The sequence below is a fragment of the Melospiza melodia genome, chromosome 4 (genome assembly GCF_035770615.1).
Source record: "Melospiza melodia melodia isolate bMelMel2 chromosome 4, bMelMel2.pri, whole genome shotgun sequence".
NCBI classification, from domain to species: Eukaryota; Metazoa; Chordata; class Aves; order Passeriformes; family Passerellidae; genus Melospiza; species Melospiza melodia.
The window spans coordinates 10515586-10531921 of record NC_086197.1 but is presented as its reverse complement, the minus strand read 5'-3'; the positions used below and the strand labels follow the sequence as shown (position 1 = coordinate 10531921).

Sequence of the window (16336 nt, the reverse complement as noted above, 5' to 3'; positions counted from 1 at the left end):
GTTAGGATGGCATGGCTGTGAGACTCCACCAGGACCAGGAGCCATAACTTCCTTCTGAATTTATGGCAGCCAGCTAAACCCACTGCTGTTTGCCCCTGTGGGGTACTCTGGCCCTAGGAACACCCTGATACCCTGCAGTGCCCTCCTGCCTTGTCGTGCAGAGCACTCTCAGTAGGTTCATATTTTGGAAACTATTTCCATATGATGGCAGGGATCCCAGGCAGGGAGAACACAGCACTGGGCTGCAGGCAGCTGCTGGGTGGGGGCTTGGTTCCCTCAGGCATTCTGAGAAGGTGCTGGGGGCTGAGCAAACTGACTTCACACCAAAGGGATAAATGGTGCTTCTTGGAAGCTTTTCAGGCCTGCACTTGACTTTCCATCTTCCTGCCTAATCCCACTACCCTGTGGCATGAGTTTGCCAAACTTTTGCCCAGATGCCTGTTGTCATTAATTATCTGTGATGAGAAAAGAACATCCTGACTTGACTCAGTGACAGCACTGAAATTTCAGAGCATGGGCTGGGGCTGGCTCAGCATGTCCTGCTGGTGGCTTTTGGTGATCTCCTAAAGCCTGTTGAGTCACTTTGGAGCATTGCAGTGGAAAGCTGATAACAGCAGCTGTATGGAAATAGAGCTGAAGGGATTGGGGTTTTTAAACTGATGGCTAACTTGGACAAGGCTTAGCTGTGCTTAAACTCGTTATGTCCATCACGTTCAGTTATAGATGATTCAGCTCCAGCACAGAAGAAACCTCTAAATTGTAGTTCTGTTCCTCAGCACCCAGCCTGCTCACACTGGGCTCTGGCAGGTTTGGAGGAGTCTCTCTTCTGAAACAAAGTCCCTGAGCTTTGTGAGCTGCCCTTTGCACAGTCAGCTTGCTGGAGCAGGAGCTGGAGGCTGGCTGGCTGCTTTCCACAGCTCAAAAAAAAGCATGTGCAGCAGCCCTGTGGTCACCCCATGCCAGCTTGGTGACAGTGGCATTGCTGTTGTGAACTCATTTGTTTACTTTCATTGGGAAGGTTGACTCAAAAATCCGGGCAGATATCAAAAAGGCATCCAAAGCAGCATTTGTTTCAGGCCCCAGCTGGTGGGGTTACCCATCCCTGCCCCAGTGCTGGGTGTGGGGCACCCAGCCCTCTCCCAGGGAGTGGGGACGGACAGGATGGTGCCTCTCACCCGCCCTGCTGGCCCTGCTTTGGGCCAGTGCTCCTCCTGGGAAGGGTGGTCACCCTTGCTCCCAGCCCTGCTCTGGCAATTGCCTCTTCCCAACAGTCCCTGCCTGACTCAGGGGGGATTTAGTACCGGGCTGGGGGGAGGGAAAGACGTTAAACAGGCTTTTCCCTAATGAGGTGTGACGCCAGCTGGAGAGGGGGAGAATCCTGCTTTTCTCCTGTCTGTTGCTCTCTCCAGCTAGAGGAGGAGGAGATGTGTGTCCCCCCCTTTTCCTCTGCTGATTTGCTGCCTCTTCTGTTTCCTTTCTGTGCTGTCCCCAAAGCGTTTTGGCAAGGTTCAGATTTCTGTGCTCACAGCTCAGTGCTCAAAGAGAAAAGAGGAAAAACAAAAGGATTGGAGGCGTGGGGAGGATGGTGGCGGGGAGGAAGCTGAGCTGCTCGTCCTGGCCAGGCTGGAGGAGTGTGGGGATGGGTGACTGAGGCAGGGTCTGCCCTTAGGACCAGGGGGGTTTTAGTGGCTTCTTTCTCCTGGCATCAATTCATCTGCCTCTGTGTAGATGTGCTGCTTGAGCAGTGTGCTGCTTTGCTGGCTGTCCCTTGTTGGAGGGACAAGGCTGGAAAAATCCTCCTGCTAAATGTGGGCTGAAGCATTAGGTGAAATCCTGAAAGGATACTGTTTGTGTTCCTGAAATGTTCAGATTTGCATCACATCCTCCTAGTCTGTCTGTCCTTCCCACAGCACTGAGTGTGTGGGAGGAGTCTAGAATTTGGGTGTTTTGGGACTGGAAGCTGGAGAATCCAGTGGGATAGAAAATGATGGCATTCAGATAAACAGGGCTGATGGACCCAGCCCTGGGTTCATTGCTCAGTCCCTGTGTTCATTCATCAGGTTCCTCTCACTGCTCCTACCCTTCTGTCACAAGCAACAATAGTTGAAATGTAGACAGAAACATTACAGGACAATGTCAGTAACCTTTTCCCAAGATAAATAATCACAGTAATGCTTAGACTGTGCCTTTACTGTAATTATTCTGGCACTGAGTGCTACTGTTGGCAGGGAGCAGATCAGGATGGGCTCCAAGGAAGCACCCATGGCATTGGGAGCATGGGGCAGGTGTCTTTCTACAGAAGCATTGAAAACCTCACACCTGCCAGGGATGGGCTTTCACTGGCCTCATGCTGTGTGTGCTGATGAATCTTGGCTTGTTCCAGAGCCCCTGAACCCAGCATGGCACTGGCACTCTGCACCCAGCCCCACATTGGTCTGCATGCCCAGGCTGTGAGATCCATCTGGGTCTGGGTCCCCAAAATTTGTGCTGCACCTGCCATGGAGACAAGGACAAGGAGCACCCTTCTGGGAGGGAGAAAGCAGGAGGACAAACAGGGGGAACAGCCCCATCCAGGTGTTTAAGTCCCTGCCCAGGGATTGCATCTTGCCCAGTGCCCCAGGAATGCCCCCCTGCTCCTGGGGTGACCTGCCAGCTCCAAAAATGTAAAGGTCACCCTCAGGCCTGGAAAACAATGGCTGCAGATAGGGGCTATCTGAGGCACTTGTGGCCACTGCTGAAGGAGTGTTAGTCAAACAGCAGGCTGAAAAGGCTCACGGGAAGCAGTTTAAATATTCCTCATACAAAAGGCTGTCACATCCTAGCAGGGGCAGACTGCTGACTGACAGCTTTAATGAACAAGTGTATGTGGATGAGGGAGAGGCTGAATGCAGGGAGGCATCCTGGAGACTCACTCTCCCCCTGCCCATCATTCTGGGTTCTGACATGTCATTTTTCACAAGCTGCAGGTTTATTGTGGTAATGTGGTAACACACCTGGGATGGTTTAGCATATCATGTGCTTTAGGTCCTCCCTGCTTCCCTCTCCTCCAGGGATATTTATAGAAGGCATATGTCCACTAAAATATTTTACAAATAAAGTAAGTCAACACTTCTAAAATACTAGCCACTTATCAGGGCCAGGGCCAGGAGCAGGACTCAGTCCTTGTGGGTCCCTTCCAGCTCGGGACATTCCATGATTGTCAGTGAATTCACTCTGTAATTACTGTTTATATAACATGATTACTATTTATACAACAATACTATCACTCTGTCCAAGGCATGGCAAGCAGCAACTGCAGATTTTGTGTTAATTTTCATTAAGCAGGGTGCTCATCTAGAGGCAAGGAACAGTGATTCCTGGTCCTTTCCCCATCTCTGTGGCAGGGACATCAGGCTGTGGCTGCTTGCTGCCCTTTCCTTAGCTCCAGTTCCCACGTGTAATAGATGTGTTTAGTGCATTCTTCACAGGGCAGGTGTCAGGCTTCCACTCCTAATGCACTTTGCATGTTGCACAAGAGGTAAATAAGAGCAGTGTTGGTAATGAAAATATGCCATTAATATATTTCCAATAAAAATCTACAAGCGGCGTTTAAGCGGCAATCTGTTATCAATAATTTTATTACTGCAGTTACTGCAGTCTAATAAAAAAAGCACTTTCTCTTCTTTATTGGGTAAGTGCCAAAACGTTTATCCTTTATTCTCTGGCCATTAACCTTTATTCTGTAGCCATTAGCTTAGCTATTTGTGTAACAGTCTGTTGAGTAACATTCAAGTAGGAATTTGTATTCAATCCATTATTTACTCTGAAACCGAAAAAGAATAGCTTACTCTGCCTATATTGTTTATCCATATTAAATCATGTTAAATGCTGTATGCTAGTGATGATAAGTCTTAGAGAAAGTGGATTTTTCTTACTGTGAATAATTTTCTGGCATACAAATAAAACGGCTATTAACCAAATGATATTTGGAAAACAAAGCTTGAAACTGTTAGCTGAAAAGAAGATATTTCTTACAATATGTGCAAAATTCATAATAAGTAAATTTCAGGAGTTTATCCTTTTTGTGGATCAATTTCTGCATCACATCTTTGTGAACTCCACTGTGCTAGAATAACCGATGCTATTCTCCATCGAGGATTGAGATTTTGGGTCACAAAGTCTGACATCCCTCCATCCTTTCTCTCTTACTGGAGTTGGGGAAAAAAAGGAGCTGAATAAGAAATAAGCTAAATAATCAAAATGCCTTTTCTTTGAGGCATTTGCTTGCTAGCTTTCAGCCATTTCTGGCAATCCATCTGAAACTGCTACTTCTGGGTTGTAAGTGGCTTTTAGTGCCCTGCCTTCTGAGCACATCTTTTAAATTGAGCTCACCAGCCTCAGTGAGTGGAGGGAAAGCAGAAGAATGAAACTGTTGATTCCTGTCCATCAGGTGAACACGAGAGAAATCATGCCTTTCTTATTAGGCTGTAGTGTATCTCAACCCCACTGAACCCTATTTTTCTGCACCCAGACAAAAGCATTAGTCTTCTGGCTGGAGAGTGACATTCAGTAAAAACCTTTCAAGGTCTTCCCATAAACTCTTGCGATGAAGAGGTAGCAGAAGCAGTATTTTTAATGATGAGGAAGGTCAGTTCACCCCATGTGTGCTCTGCTCTGTACACATACATGAGGCTGTTTGGGTGATTTTGGTCCAGATGAGCTAGCAGGAAATTTTAAGGAATTACTTTAATGGTTGGAATTTTTTATTTCTTCTCTCCTTTCTGCTCATTAGGAACTGGAAGCTGCTCTTCACGGGGATGATGTGGAGTTTATCAGCGACCTGATCGCTTGCCTTCTTCAAGGTTGCTATCAGCGCAGAGACATCACGTGAGTAACCTCTCTGTATGGCTCAAGCACTTTGCAAGGGGAGCTAATTAACACGGTGGCGGGATGTTTCACGGCTCCAAGTGATGACATGGCAGTGATCAGCAGCCACAGCAATCAGGCCAGATGCTTCACGGAGTGAAAGGGAATTCGGGTTCTCTTGGGTTGAGTTGGAGGCTTTTAATTGTACAGAGCCGTTAAGCAAAGCCCTTTGTTCGGATGCCGTGCAAAAAGGGAATGTTTGATGCTCTGCTGTGGCACTCACAGTGAACATTCACATCTGCTGTTATGCTCTGCACTCTGTTTGGTCAAATTAGTGATATTAAGTCATCACATATGTTTTCAGCATATTTGTATGTATTGCATAGCATAAAACTTGCTGCTCTGCACACACCTCGCTTGCATGAAAGATCCCATTTGCTTTACATAAGGACAGCAATGATTATTTTCTTAGAAATAAAAGTATTGGAATCACTTCAGCTGCAGGATGTTGGAGAGTGATTTGACATGCTCTCTTGAGGTTTTGACATCCAGAGACACTTTGTCAGTGTCCACTAAAGCAGCCTCCCAAATGGAGACATCTGCAGAGCATCATTCTTTAGAGGACTGCCACTGGCACAGCAAAATGTGCTTCCAGTGATAGGAAAGGCTTGTTGCAGTGTGTTTTATTTGTTCTTTTGTGAATCATGTTAATAGCAAAGCATAATTGTGGGGACAAAGACAGCTTGGCAACACATGCAGTTGCTTGGAAGCAGTCCTGCTCCCTAAGATCCCCCTGTTGTGGGGAGGCTCAGGCCAGTGCATAGGCAGAACCATAGGTGCTTGTATTGAAAGCTCTATTTCTAATTAACTGATTATGTCCAACAAAATTTATTTAGCTGATTTATATATGCATATGCCACTTAATTAAGTTCTCTTTCATTGCTGCATAGACATTCAGCATCAGTGGGTATCAGGAGCTGAATCAGGCACCTTTTTTATTTTTTTGCCCTGCTTTTACTATCTCCAAATGATTGATTGTAAAGGGTCTGCAGTCATGTGTATCTTATTCATCAAAATAGCCACAGAGGAATATATACCTGCTTGTAAGCATGCAGCAAGTTTATTTCTTCATACCAAAGCCATCAGAAAGTAGAGGCTTGAGTGTTTTGCCCACCTGAACCAGCTTACCCTTGTAGCAGCAGTGGAAGATTTGTCTTTTATAAAGTTCATTAATTTTGTGAGGTTGTGAGGTTCTCCAAAACTCTCCAGATCTAAGAGTGATTGCACTGTGTAATTGCCTCCCCATTTGCAACTTTTAACTAAGAAAATTCAGGGATGAATCATGGGTGAGTGTTGGACACTGGCAAGTTGTCTGTCTGTCACCCTGTCAGTCATGCTGGGGAGGGCCTGAGGTGCCTGAAGGAGAAACCAGCTGCACCATTTCTGCAGCCTCCTGTGGAAGGGGGTTACCTTGTGAACATGGGGATAATGAGGAAAGAAATTTCTGCAGAGGAGATGGGGAAGAGGACACAGCAGGAGCAGTGTGGTGGGAATGGCTTAAGGGATGTATCAGGAAAACTGCCTGAAACTGCTGGGATGTTAAAGAGAAGAGATGAGCTCTGAAGCACTGCAGAGGAAGCAGTGGGAAAGGCTACCTGGAAACAAGAGGGAAAGATGCTGTATGCAGAGGGATGTCATGAAGGAAGAAGCATTAAGATGCAGTCTAAGTATGAAAATCTGAAGATAAATAAGAATAAAAGTGATGGTTTGGATACACTTTTCAGAAGCAAACTTGCCACACTGTTTCACACTTTAAATTATCCATATTCCTTACATGTTTCCTTGCAACACCTTTTTCCCCTCTAACCCCAGTTCAGGAGGCATAGGCCTCGGCTGATGCACAGCTTCCCTCCTGTACCTTGTTTTTCTGCAGTTAGTGGTAGGAAGCTGAGCCTCTCATTGATATTTTGAGTGCTCAGCAGACAAAGCCATGCAAATGTGGCACAGGATTTGTGTGGGGTTTAGACTTGGCTTTTCACAGTGGCCCAGGACTCCATTCTTCTCTGCTGCAGACAGATAAGAGGTATCAGTCTTGGGTGGGAAGAATCAGCAGTGTCACAGATCATCCTGGTGGTGTTACTGCAGCATCTCTCCAGGCATTTGTGCCCTGCATCCTCGTGCTGAGGCTGTGGCTGTTCCTACCAAGGCTGTAAATTTCTGTTCCTTGTTGCACCTCAGAGAGAAAGGCAGGGGCTTGTTCCCATGCCTGCTCTCAGGCTGGGGCACGGCAGCTCAAGCACGGGATGCTTCATAAACCTCACTTTTCCTACCTCTCTGAGGGGTTTTGAGGTTTAATTAGTTTTGTGTCGGGTCTTACATCTTTGATGGCCAAAATGTTATCTGCCTATGCTTTCTCACAGTCTGTCTGGGAGCAGCTTGCAGCTCTTGTCACATCTGTTTTGACGGTGCACAGGACTGGGCTGCCTGGCTTTAATCATGCATCATAGAGGGGTATAAAACTGTCACATACCTCTGCTAATTATATTGTGCTCTCAAGTAATTTTGGAAGTGGCTGAGAGCCCTTCTAATGCTCAATTTAACATGCTGTAGTTTGATTTGCTTTCCATTCTTTGGAAAAAAAAAAGAGATTATTACTTTTGTAGTCTTCTGGTTTTGAAGTAAAGCAACTTTGCCTTGATTTTGATATTATTTATGACAGACTTTAAAAAAAAAAGAATCACATAGAAGAGAGACTGCTTTTTACCCTGCTTGATGTCTAAGGAGCATTGTCTGGTAACATAAGACTTTCTTTGAGTTATGGATATCTGTGTTTAACTACAGAGACTGCTTAATGGAATGCTATGTGATCTTCTCCTAAGTCTTATTTATCATAACCTATCATAGCTGTTAGGAACACTCAATTGACCTGGTTCTTGCTGTGTTAAGTACTGTGGAAGTACAGAACAAAAACTAGTTTCCTGCATTTCTGCATCTTTAGCAATGACCCTGTAGCTGTCCTTGCCTGTATCAGGTAGTTTGAGCACTTGGCCAGGAGAGTTTCCCTGTTGTTCTGCTGTTTTTACTGAGACAAAATACTTGTGTGTCATGATCTGCAGCTTTTGTTGTTTTATAAATACCCCTCATAGTATCCATATACCATCTGTATGAGAGTACTAAGGGTGCAATAGGTATCCAAGGCATGCTTTGGTTTGATGCCATTGAGATTGCCCACAGGTTTTTCCTGCTCCCAGCTCTTTTGCACAGGTCTGAAAATGTCTGTGTTTTCTTTTAATTGCTTCAAAAGGCAAATGCCCAGAAAAACTCTTATTAGAATTCAAGAGTTGCAAAAAAAAAAAAAAAAAAGCAGTTTGAAAAAAATCCTGGTGCTTGCTTCAGATTCTCTGTGGTATAAATTGGGTAGCTGCATAGTCCCTAGGGGCTGCCACTTTAATTCCAGCAGGAAATGTGGCTTGATGACTTGTATGAAGACAGGAAGATCAGAGCTTCAGCTAGCGGCAGCGGCCGCAGCAGGAGCCTTCTGCAGCTGTTTTTAAGTAAGAAGTGATGGTGTGACATGGATGTGTACGCTCAACTAAAATATTCCAGAAAAGCTCCTGCTGTTCAGCTTCTCTTTGGGTGAAACTCATTCTCCAATGGTCTATTATTGCACTTTTGCTGTTTTTGCTAATGTGATGGCATAAAAAGTTTTAGTAACTGTTTGTTTCTTATTGGGAGGCATTTTGTATGCTGCTACTTTGTCTCAAAAAAAAACTTTGCTGCTTTTTCTTATGTTTTATTTTTTCAACATGCAAAAAGGCCAGAATGTGAGGAGGAAGAAAAACAATATCTCTTGCTTTTTTTTCCCCTATGCCCCATGAGATTATTTTCTTTTTTTACACTTCAGGGGATTGGTCCATCAGTGTAGCTGAAAACTCTTTTTAACTTCTGTGCCATAAAAGGGGATTTGCTTCCTTAGGAATCTCAGTTGTTTTTTTCTTCTTATTTCTTACCAAATGCATTGGAATTTTTTTCTTCCCAAGGGGACCATTGGTTTTGCAACTACCTTAAGTTCTTTTAGGATCCCTAAACTATCCTTGGTGTCTTTGGCTTGTAGTTTGCTCCTGGTTTGTTCTAATAAGGATAATAAGAGGACATTTCTTAACTCCTCCTCCCTTCCCCACAATTGTTTAAATTATTTCTGTCCTATCCCTAGTGGTGGCATTGAGAACACTCCCAGTATGGCATCTGAGAGCTGTATTTCCTACCTGCTGAGTTGCCAGTCAAGGACACTGTGTCTGTTCTGTGTATTTTCTAACACTTGTTCTGTAATCACTTATTTGAGCTTTTATCAGAAAGAGAGAGATAATCTGAAATCTTCTAACCTACTGAGGAGCAATACCTGTTTCTGAGGACAGTGTTTAATAGCTCTGGATATTTTGCTTCTTCCTTCTGCTTTGTCACTTTTGTCCAGCCTTGTCCTTTATTCTGTGCAGACTGTGTCCTTACAGGTGCTTTGGGGGTTGCCCTAGGTCTCATATTTTGGTAAAAGAGAGCTTAGCATCTTGAAATCACTCTTGTGCATGTGCCTACATGGGCTGTGTCCTTCCAGAAGTGCTGTTAGTCAGTCTGGTTGGGGGATAAGGTGGCTGGTCAAGGAATGGCAAAGCAGAGGTGAGATTTCAGTCTCATGGATACTGTGTGAGCTGGGCTGTGGAGAGAGCTAAGCCAAGGTACTGAGACTGAGCTGAATGAATTCACCACTTCGGTCCTTGCCATGACCTCTGGGGCAGCCAGCCTGAGCTCAGGCACAGCAGACCTGGTGCCCACCACCTTTGGAAGGAGTTTTAGCAGCTGGCTCTTGCACCAGTGACCTTGATTTTAACAACTACTTCCATGCCTGGCCACAAAGCACCTCACTAACTCAGAGTCATATTCATGAATGCCAAGTGAATATCAACAAGATCAGCATTATTTACAGTCTGACTTTTAACAAGTGCTGCCTTGCATACATCATGGATATTGGTGGATGGCCTCTGGAATCAGCCTGGTATCCTCAGCACAGGAGATACCGTGAAGGGGGCAAGGGAGATGAAGTGGCTGCACTGCTCATCTTGAATCTAATTTTAATATTTATTATAGTAATAGCCAAGCCATGCAAGGTGAGCCTTTTAAAGGGTAAAAAGTGAAAATGAAGCAGCTGGCAGGTGTTGGCAAAGGAAGGATGAGATTACAGCAGTAAAATAACACGGTCATTCAGAGATTAATGAGAAGCACGGTGGAATAAAATTATAGAGTTGAAATATAACTAAAGCTAAGTAAATGTCTTTGATTCTCAGATGGATAAAATGAATCTTTAAAGAAGAATTTGAAGAAAAGTTGGTAGCATATTCTGGAAGTGCTATTCCATGGGTAGTGGTGGAGAATAAGGACTGAAAACGGTGAAAGAAAAAGAGGAAAAGCTGTGCTGTTATTGTCAGGGCAGATGGATGAGAGACAAACAGATTGGATTGCTGGGGAGAGGGAGTTATGCAAAACATTGACAGAGAGGAATAGGTGGCTAAACTTCAAAGGAGGAACATGGAACAGTCAGCAAAGGGTCTTGGAGACTGCAGTGATGTCATTGTGCCCATGTCAGAGCATGAAATATGAAAGGGACAGCTGTATTTATAACTTCTTGATGTTGCAAACCAAGTACTCTGGAGAGGAGGAAGAAAGCAACGATGAAAAAAGAAACTGAGAAGGCAAATGAAAATATCTTCTTCTTTCAAGGAACAAGGCAAAGAATTGGGTAGAGAGACGGATGGGGTGTGAAGTTCCCCCGATGTGAAACCTTTGCCCTCACCCTTGAGGCTTGCAGTGATGCTCCAAAACACTGGTGCAGGAGTTTTGCTCCAGCACAGTTGGTTTTGCAGGTCACTTCCCAGCACCTCATCCAAGTTCAGAAACCAATGTGTAGTCCAAGGGTGAATATTGGAGAAGATCTGAAGTAATTTTTTTGGAGCCTTTTAGCCTCAGTGGGCTTGAACAGCTGGAATAGCTGCTGGCCAGCTGCTAGGCCACTGTGATGATGTGGTGTGTCACGTCAGTCTCTGTTCTAAGTCATCTTTGCTTTTACTTTTTCTCCCATTTTACCTTCCAGCCTTCCTCAGTTTATTTCTGCCTCAACCAATTTAGTGGTTTAAACTTTAGAGAAAAGAAGATGAAAGACCTGCACTGAAACAAATCCCAAAAGGGACTTCTTTAGGACCTATTTATCTGTAAAAACTTGGGTTTATCCATGGTCTCCAGAAACTTATAATGTGTGGGGCTGGTTCTAAGAAATGAATTTGCTAAGCTTATTTGCTTCAAGGCAGCCCCACACTAGGTATTTTGTGCCTCACAGGGGACTCTTCTCTGACATTAAGTGTATTTTTCTATGAGCAGTAAGGCACATAAGGGCTTGTTTCATATGGATTTGTGCTGTAATACAGACATGTGTCCTATTTCCCCATCATCATCATCAAGACAATAACTCCAGCTTCTTCCCCACAGTGCTCATCATCACTGTAATACCCTAAGGTCCTCTCTGCAGCCCCCAAACAATCACAAGTGCTTATGGCACAGCACTGCTGTTGTCTTTCCTTGTGGCAATGAATTGGGAGCATGCTTTCTGTTGATGGGCACTAGGAATGAACAATGCAGCCTTAAGCTGGCTTCACTTGTTCTTCAAGGATCCAGGAATGAATAGTAAGTAATGATCCTCTTCCAGTCTCAATGTGGAGCATGTAAGCCCCATTCCTATTTGCTCCTTCAGAATATAGGAGATGTATTTGGGTCTTTTGTAAGTTAATCAGCTCCAGCCCCCAAGGAGCTTCTCGAAAGAATCAAATAACAGCCGTGGAAAGAAAGAAAGAAGCATGTGGATTAAAATTGGCAAGTGCATATTGAAGCTTGGCTAGATGCAGGTGAAGGTCATCGATGGGAGAAGTGAATTGTCATTGCAGAAAAACCAAAGCCCTTGCTGTTCAATCACAAGGTGAAATTTGGGCTGTAGACACATTTGTTTATTCTGGACCATCCAGAAGACTGTGCTTATCCCTCCTGAGACAGAGAGTACTGTGGTTTGAGAGTACTGTGGCTTCATTTCTTCATGTCCAGAGTGGCTTCTTGTTGGGGCACACCTTGTGTGGTTAATTGTTGAGGTCACACAGAACAGGACACTAAACAAGGAACAAAAAAATTCCATGCTTTAAAAATCAAAAACATGCACATGAAGCAGCGTGTGGCAAGAGCAGGGAGTGCAGCAGCTGTTCTCAGCCTTCATTTGTCTGTGTGGCCATCAGCATCCCTCCCTGCACTTTTCCAGCTCAGAGCAGTGTGTGCTGGCTGTGTGTGCAGGAACACAGGTGTCCCTCACCCCCCACCACTGTTACCCAAATCCCCCCAGTCATCTTCCCCAAAGGAACTTGTTAATTCCTTTTTGAGCACTCAGATCTCTCTTGCTCCCTTTTTTTTTTCCTATCAAACAACATGTAGCTAGTTTTTGGGTTAGTTAATAGTTCTGACACTGGCTCTTTTTGTTTGGATCCTTCAAGAGATTGCCCTTTGTTATTCAAAGCCCAAGGTACTTGACACACCAGCAATGCAGAAGCCCCCGGGCTTCAAGCTGTCCTGGCTGTGTGATCCCTATGCCTGTGAGCCATTCCCATCCTCGGTGTCTGATAAGCCTTGGGGAAGAAATGGGAAAAGAATGCAGCACTCCGAATTCCTGAGGGGTGCTGGGGGGCATCCATCCATGTGGGGACTGGAGGATGTTCACCTGCTGGCCAGAGCCTTTCAGATTCAGCATTTCACTGAATTCAGCTGCCAGGGGACCCTTCTGCCTTTGACTTTCTTTACAAGGCTGACAAAAGTCTGGCTTCCAATCCACCTATTAGGGAGAAAGGTATCTTGCATTTCCTAAGGTGTTTGCAGAAATGTCCAAGTCAGGTGGTTTTGTGTTCAGGATTTGCTTTTTGAGCTCCAAAACCAACCCTAGGAGCTGCTGTTGTGGATTTACTTTACTGTACTGCTCTCTGGAGAACCCAGGTTCTTTGGTTTTGTGTCACATCCAAAAAGTGGCATCATTTACTGATAATATTAACGCTGTTGGTGTCATCCAGCCTGCTGATGTGCCTGTAAAATCTCCAGTTTGGCATCAGCATGGTTTAATCTTCTCTTGGTGATCTTAGCTTCACCAGGGGACCAGCTGTGCTCCACACTGAAGCATTGTTCCTTCAGTCTTACTGGTGCACCTCTTCTTGTGCACCAGTACCATTGACATCAGAACCTGTCAAGAAGACATCTCTTTGCCATTTTCTTCCCATCCTTTGGTACCAGTGTTTATTTGTGCCTTTAGCACACTCTGAGGCTCAGGACCTCTCTTCTGCCTCCTGCCATTCTGCCTTGGCCACTGGTCTCTGTCACTCACTTTCTGATTTTGAACATGACAGAGTTCTCTGTACCTCGGGGTCTTGGAGATTCTTGTCTCTTGTTCTGAGCATGCTCTGAGGGAAAAATTCATATTCCTGGAATATATATTATGCTCTAACTGTTGTGATAGATGTCATTGGATAGGGAAATGTTGGGCTCCAGCTCTGCTCAGCTCTCCAAGCCTATTCACCAGCATGCCAGGGAATTCATTGCTTAATGAAAGCCATTTTCCCTGGCCTTCCCCAACCAAGATCAATGTCATCACATGGCAGGAGATGGCCTGCACTTAGACATCTCCCTTGTGTGCTCTTGTAGAATCACAGCTTGACAGCAAAGCTTTTTAGGTGTGATAGGCATTTTCAGTTCTGTTCTTAATTTATCATGGTTGATGGTGTGAGGTAACTTCTTCCCTTGGTCCTTTGCACCTCAGATGTAAAATGTGATGGCATCAGACATGAACTACCCTGTTGTAGTGCCTGCTGTGCTTCCCTTGCTGGGGAAAGCTTTCATAACTGATATTGCCTCTTTCTTGGGCTCACATGGCTCAACAGGTTCCTCAAGGCAGGAAAAGAGCAGCTGACCCTTCTGGGGCCACTCAGCTTGTCTCCTGTTTGGTTGCTGAACTGTTCAGTGCTACCCCCACCAAAGAAGCAGAAACCTCTTCTTGACAGACATTGCAGCTTTCTTCCCATTCAGACAGGCAGGATGTCTGAGGAACCCTCTCACCAGGAGTTTTCTGTACAGGAAGTTCCTGTATATTTCTAGATGCAGTATTTTCCAATTTCAGCCATTTCTCAAGGAACTGAGGTCTCTATTTTCAAGCCTTTCTCTGTGCTGGAGCTGTAGTGCAAGTTTCAACATGATGGTTGATAATGCATGTCAGTGACTGATTACAGAGCTGTTTTCCTTTTGCAATTTAAAGCTACCCTTGCTGTTTTCATGGACTGTATATCACATTGAATGCCACTGATTTGTTCCTGCACCCTTTGACTAATGGTTTCAGGACAGTGCCCTAAAGGTAAGATTGAATAAACTGTGAAGTACAGAGTATCTGTGGGGTTAGTGTGTCAGCAAAGCTGGGCAGGTGTGTTTAAACACACATTTGGTGTGAACATGGTCACCCTGAGTCAAAAACAGCAATGCCCATGGAGAATAGCATCATCACTCTTAATTTATTGCATTTATGCAGATGTAGTTAAGGGACAAGACAGCTTTTAAAATTGTCTTGAATTGTCTGTCCGTTCTATGCATTCAAAGTAAATAATCTTTTCTGTTCATCTAATGCTACATTAATTCATGTTTTCACAAATATATATAGCAATACAGTTTGCTCAATATAGTCATGTTTCAGGGTCTTTCTGCAGAATTCTTTCCCCTGTTTTAATCCACTTATCCAACTCATTGATTTGTCATTATTGGTTTTCACTCAAATTGCAGCATCAGTAGTGGGGGGTGGAGTTCCTGCTTCTCTGTCCAAAACCCTGCATGTAGTGAGAGCACAAGTCATCCCTTGGTGGAGATTGTGCAGAGACTTACTGAGTTGGAAGGAGGGGTTGAGCTAGAATTGTAAGACAAATTTTATTTTAGTCCTACTAATATTCCCTGAATCTGTCTGGGCAGTGTTTATATCTTCCTGCTTATCCCCTTTCCCCCCCAGGATTTTCTCTTCCTGTGGTACCACAAACCTTGAAGTGTTGTTTGGGGTGTTTCTGGCTGCTCTGGTTTTCATTGATACTACATTTCTATTTCTTTCTTTCCCTAATCAAGCAACAAAACCACTGAAGCAGCCCTTGCTCCTACCTAAAAAACATATGCAGGCCCCTGCACCCAGCATGCATCTAGTTAGCAATATGTGTCTTCCTCATCCTCCAAGAACTGCATAATCCACCACCAGGCTTGGCAAATCCAAGCCCTTTTCCCTCCAATGTTTCACATCTTCACACCAGTCACTTTCCTTGCCTGGCTCACTTGGCCATGTAGGCTGCTGGTCTCTTGGGAAGGGGAGATGGATGCTGGGCATCTGCTCACTCTATTGTGATGGGGATGGTGAGGGAGAAAACAGCAAGGCAGATCAGGGCAGTGAGGAGCAGCTGGGCATAGGTGAAAGAAGGGCCATCAGTGCCTTCAGGTCGTGTTTCCTTCACCTAAAATTACTTTCACCTTCTCTCACGGAAGGAGAAACAACAATATTCCTTTTTGTTGCCTCCCTGTGCTTTGAGGTGTTGGGAGGCAGGGCCACAGCACAAAACACTTGTGGCCCCTCCTGCTGATCCTGGGGATGGTGATGAAAACAAAGCAGCCCTGGCTCACAGAAGGGTGCTTGGAGCTCCTGCAAGCAGGGAGACAGAATGTGACAGGACAGTTCAAAGTAACAGGTATGTGTGATTTCTCCTGCCAGTGCTGCCTTTCTCTCACACAGCCCAATTAACAGGGGTCACAGAGCACTGATTAGCTGCCTTGGCGTTTTGTGAACATAAAGCAGTGAAAAACCCAGGGTGAATGGGGGAAAAAAGATCAAATAGACACTTATCTCAGCACTCCTGCCTGTCCCTGGCATTTGCCAGCCTAAGGAAAGAGCCTTTCCAGAAGAGACCAATGCAGGACAGTGCTGTATCTGTGCTGATATCTCTGCTGCTTTTCTGCCTTTCCTCAGCAAAATAACAAACAAGGCAGCCCCAGCAGCTGTGTCATTTGTAGGGTGGTTGTTAGATAAGAGCCAAATCACTGGAGAAGCGTGGGCCACAGGCAGCTGGGAAGATCAGAGCGTGCCCTTTTGCCACACTGGTGTGTGAGATGGCTTCAGCCCCTCCTTGGGAGGAGTGGACTGCTGCCTCCTGTCCTTTGTGCAAGGGAGAAGGGGTGGGAGGCAGCACATGCCAGCTCAGGGGAGGTAAAAGGGCATCCCCATCTGGTTTGAGACTTGCTGAGTGTGGTCTAGTAATGCTAAGGAGCCCAAGCTGGCAACTTCCATAGTTGCTTAGGCTGTGACTGGGGTGAGAAATCTGGTCAAGGAGACCTGGAATGTTCCTGAAGGGTGGGC

The 16336-nt window shown here is 45.1% G+C and overlaps 1 protein-coding gene across 3 annotated transcripts in view; it reads left to right on the top strand.

Moving 5' to 3' along the window:
* The window catches only part of LOC134417073 (chromatin remodeling regulator CECR2), a 92277-nt gene that overhangs the window by 43804 nt on the left and 32137 nt on the right, over window positions 1–16336 (top strand). The window contains exon 2 of one of the 3 annotated variants that reach the window (XM_063153833.1): window positions 4772–4866. The exons of the other annotated variants lie outside the window; for them this stretch is intronic. The gene's annotated coding sequence lies outside the window, so the exon portion shown is untranslated. The remainder of the gene's footprint in view (window positions 1–4771; window positions 4867–16336) is intronic. 3 annotated transcript variants of the gene reach the window in all.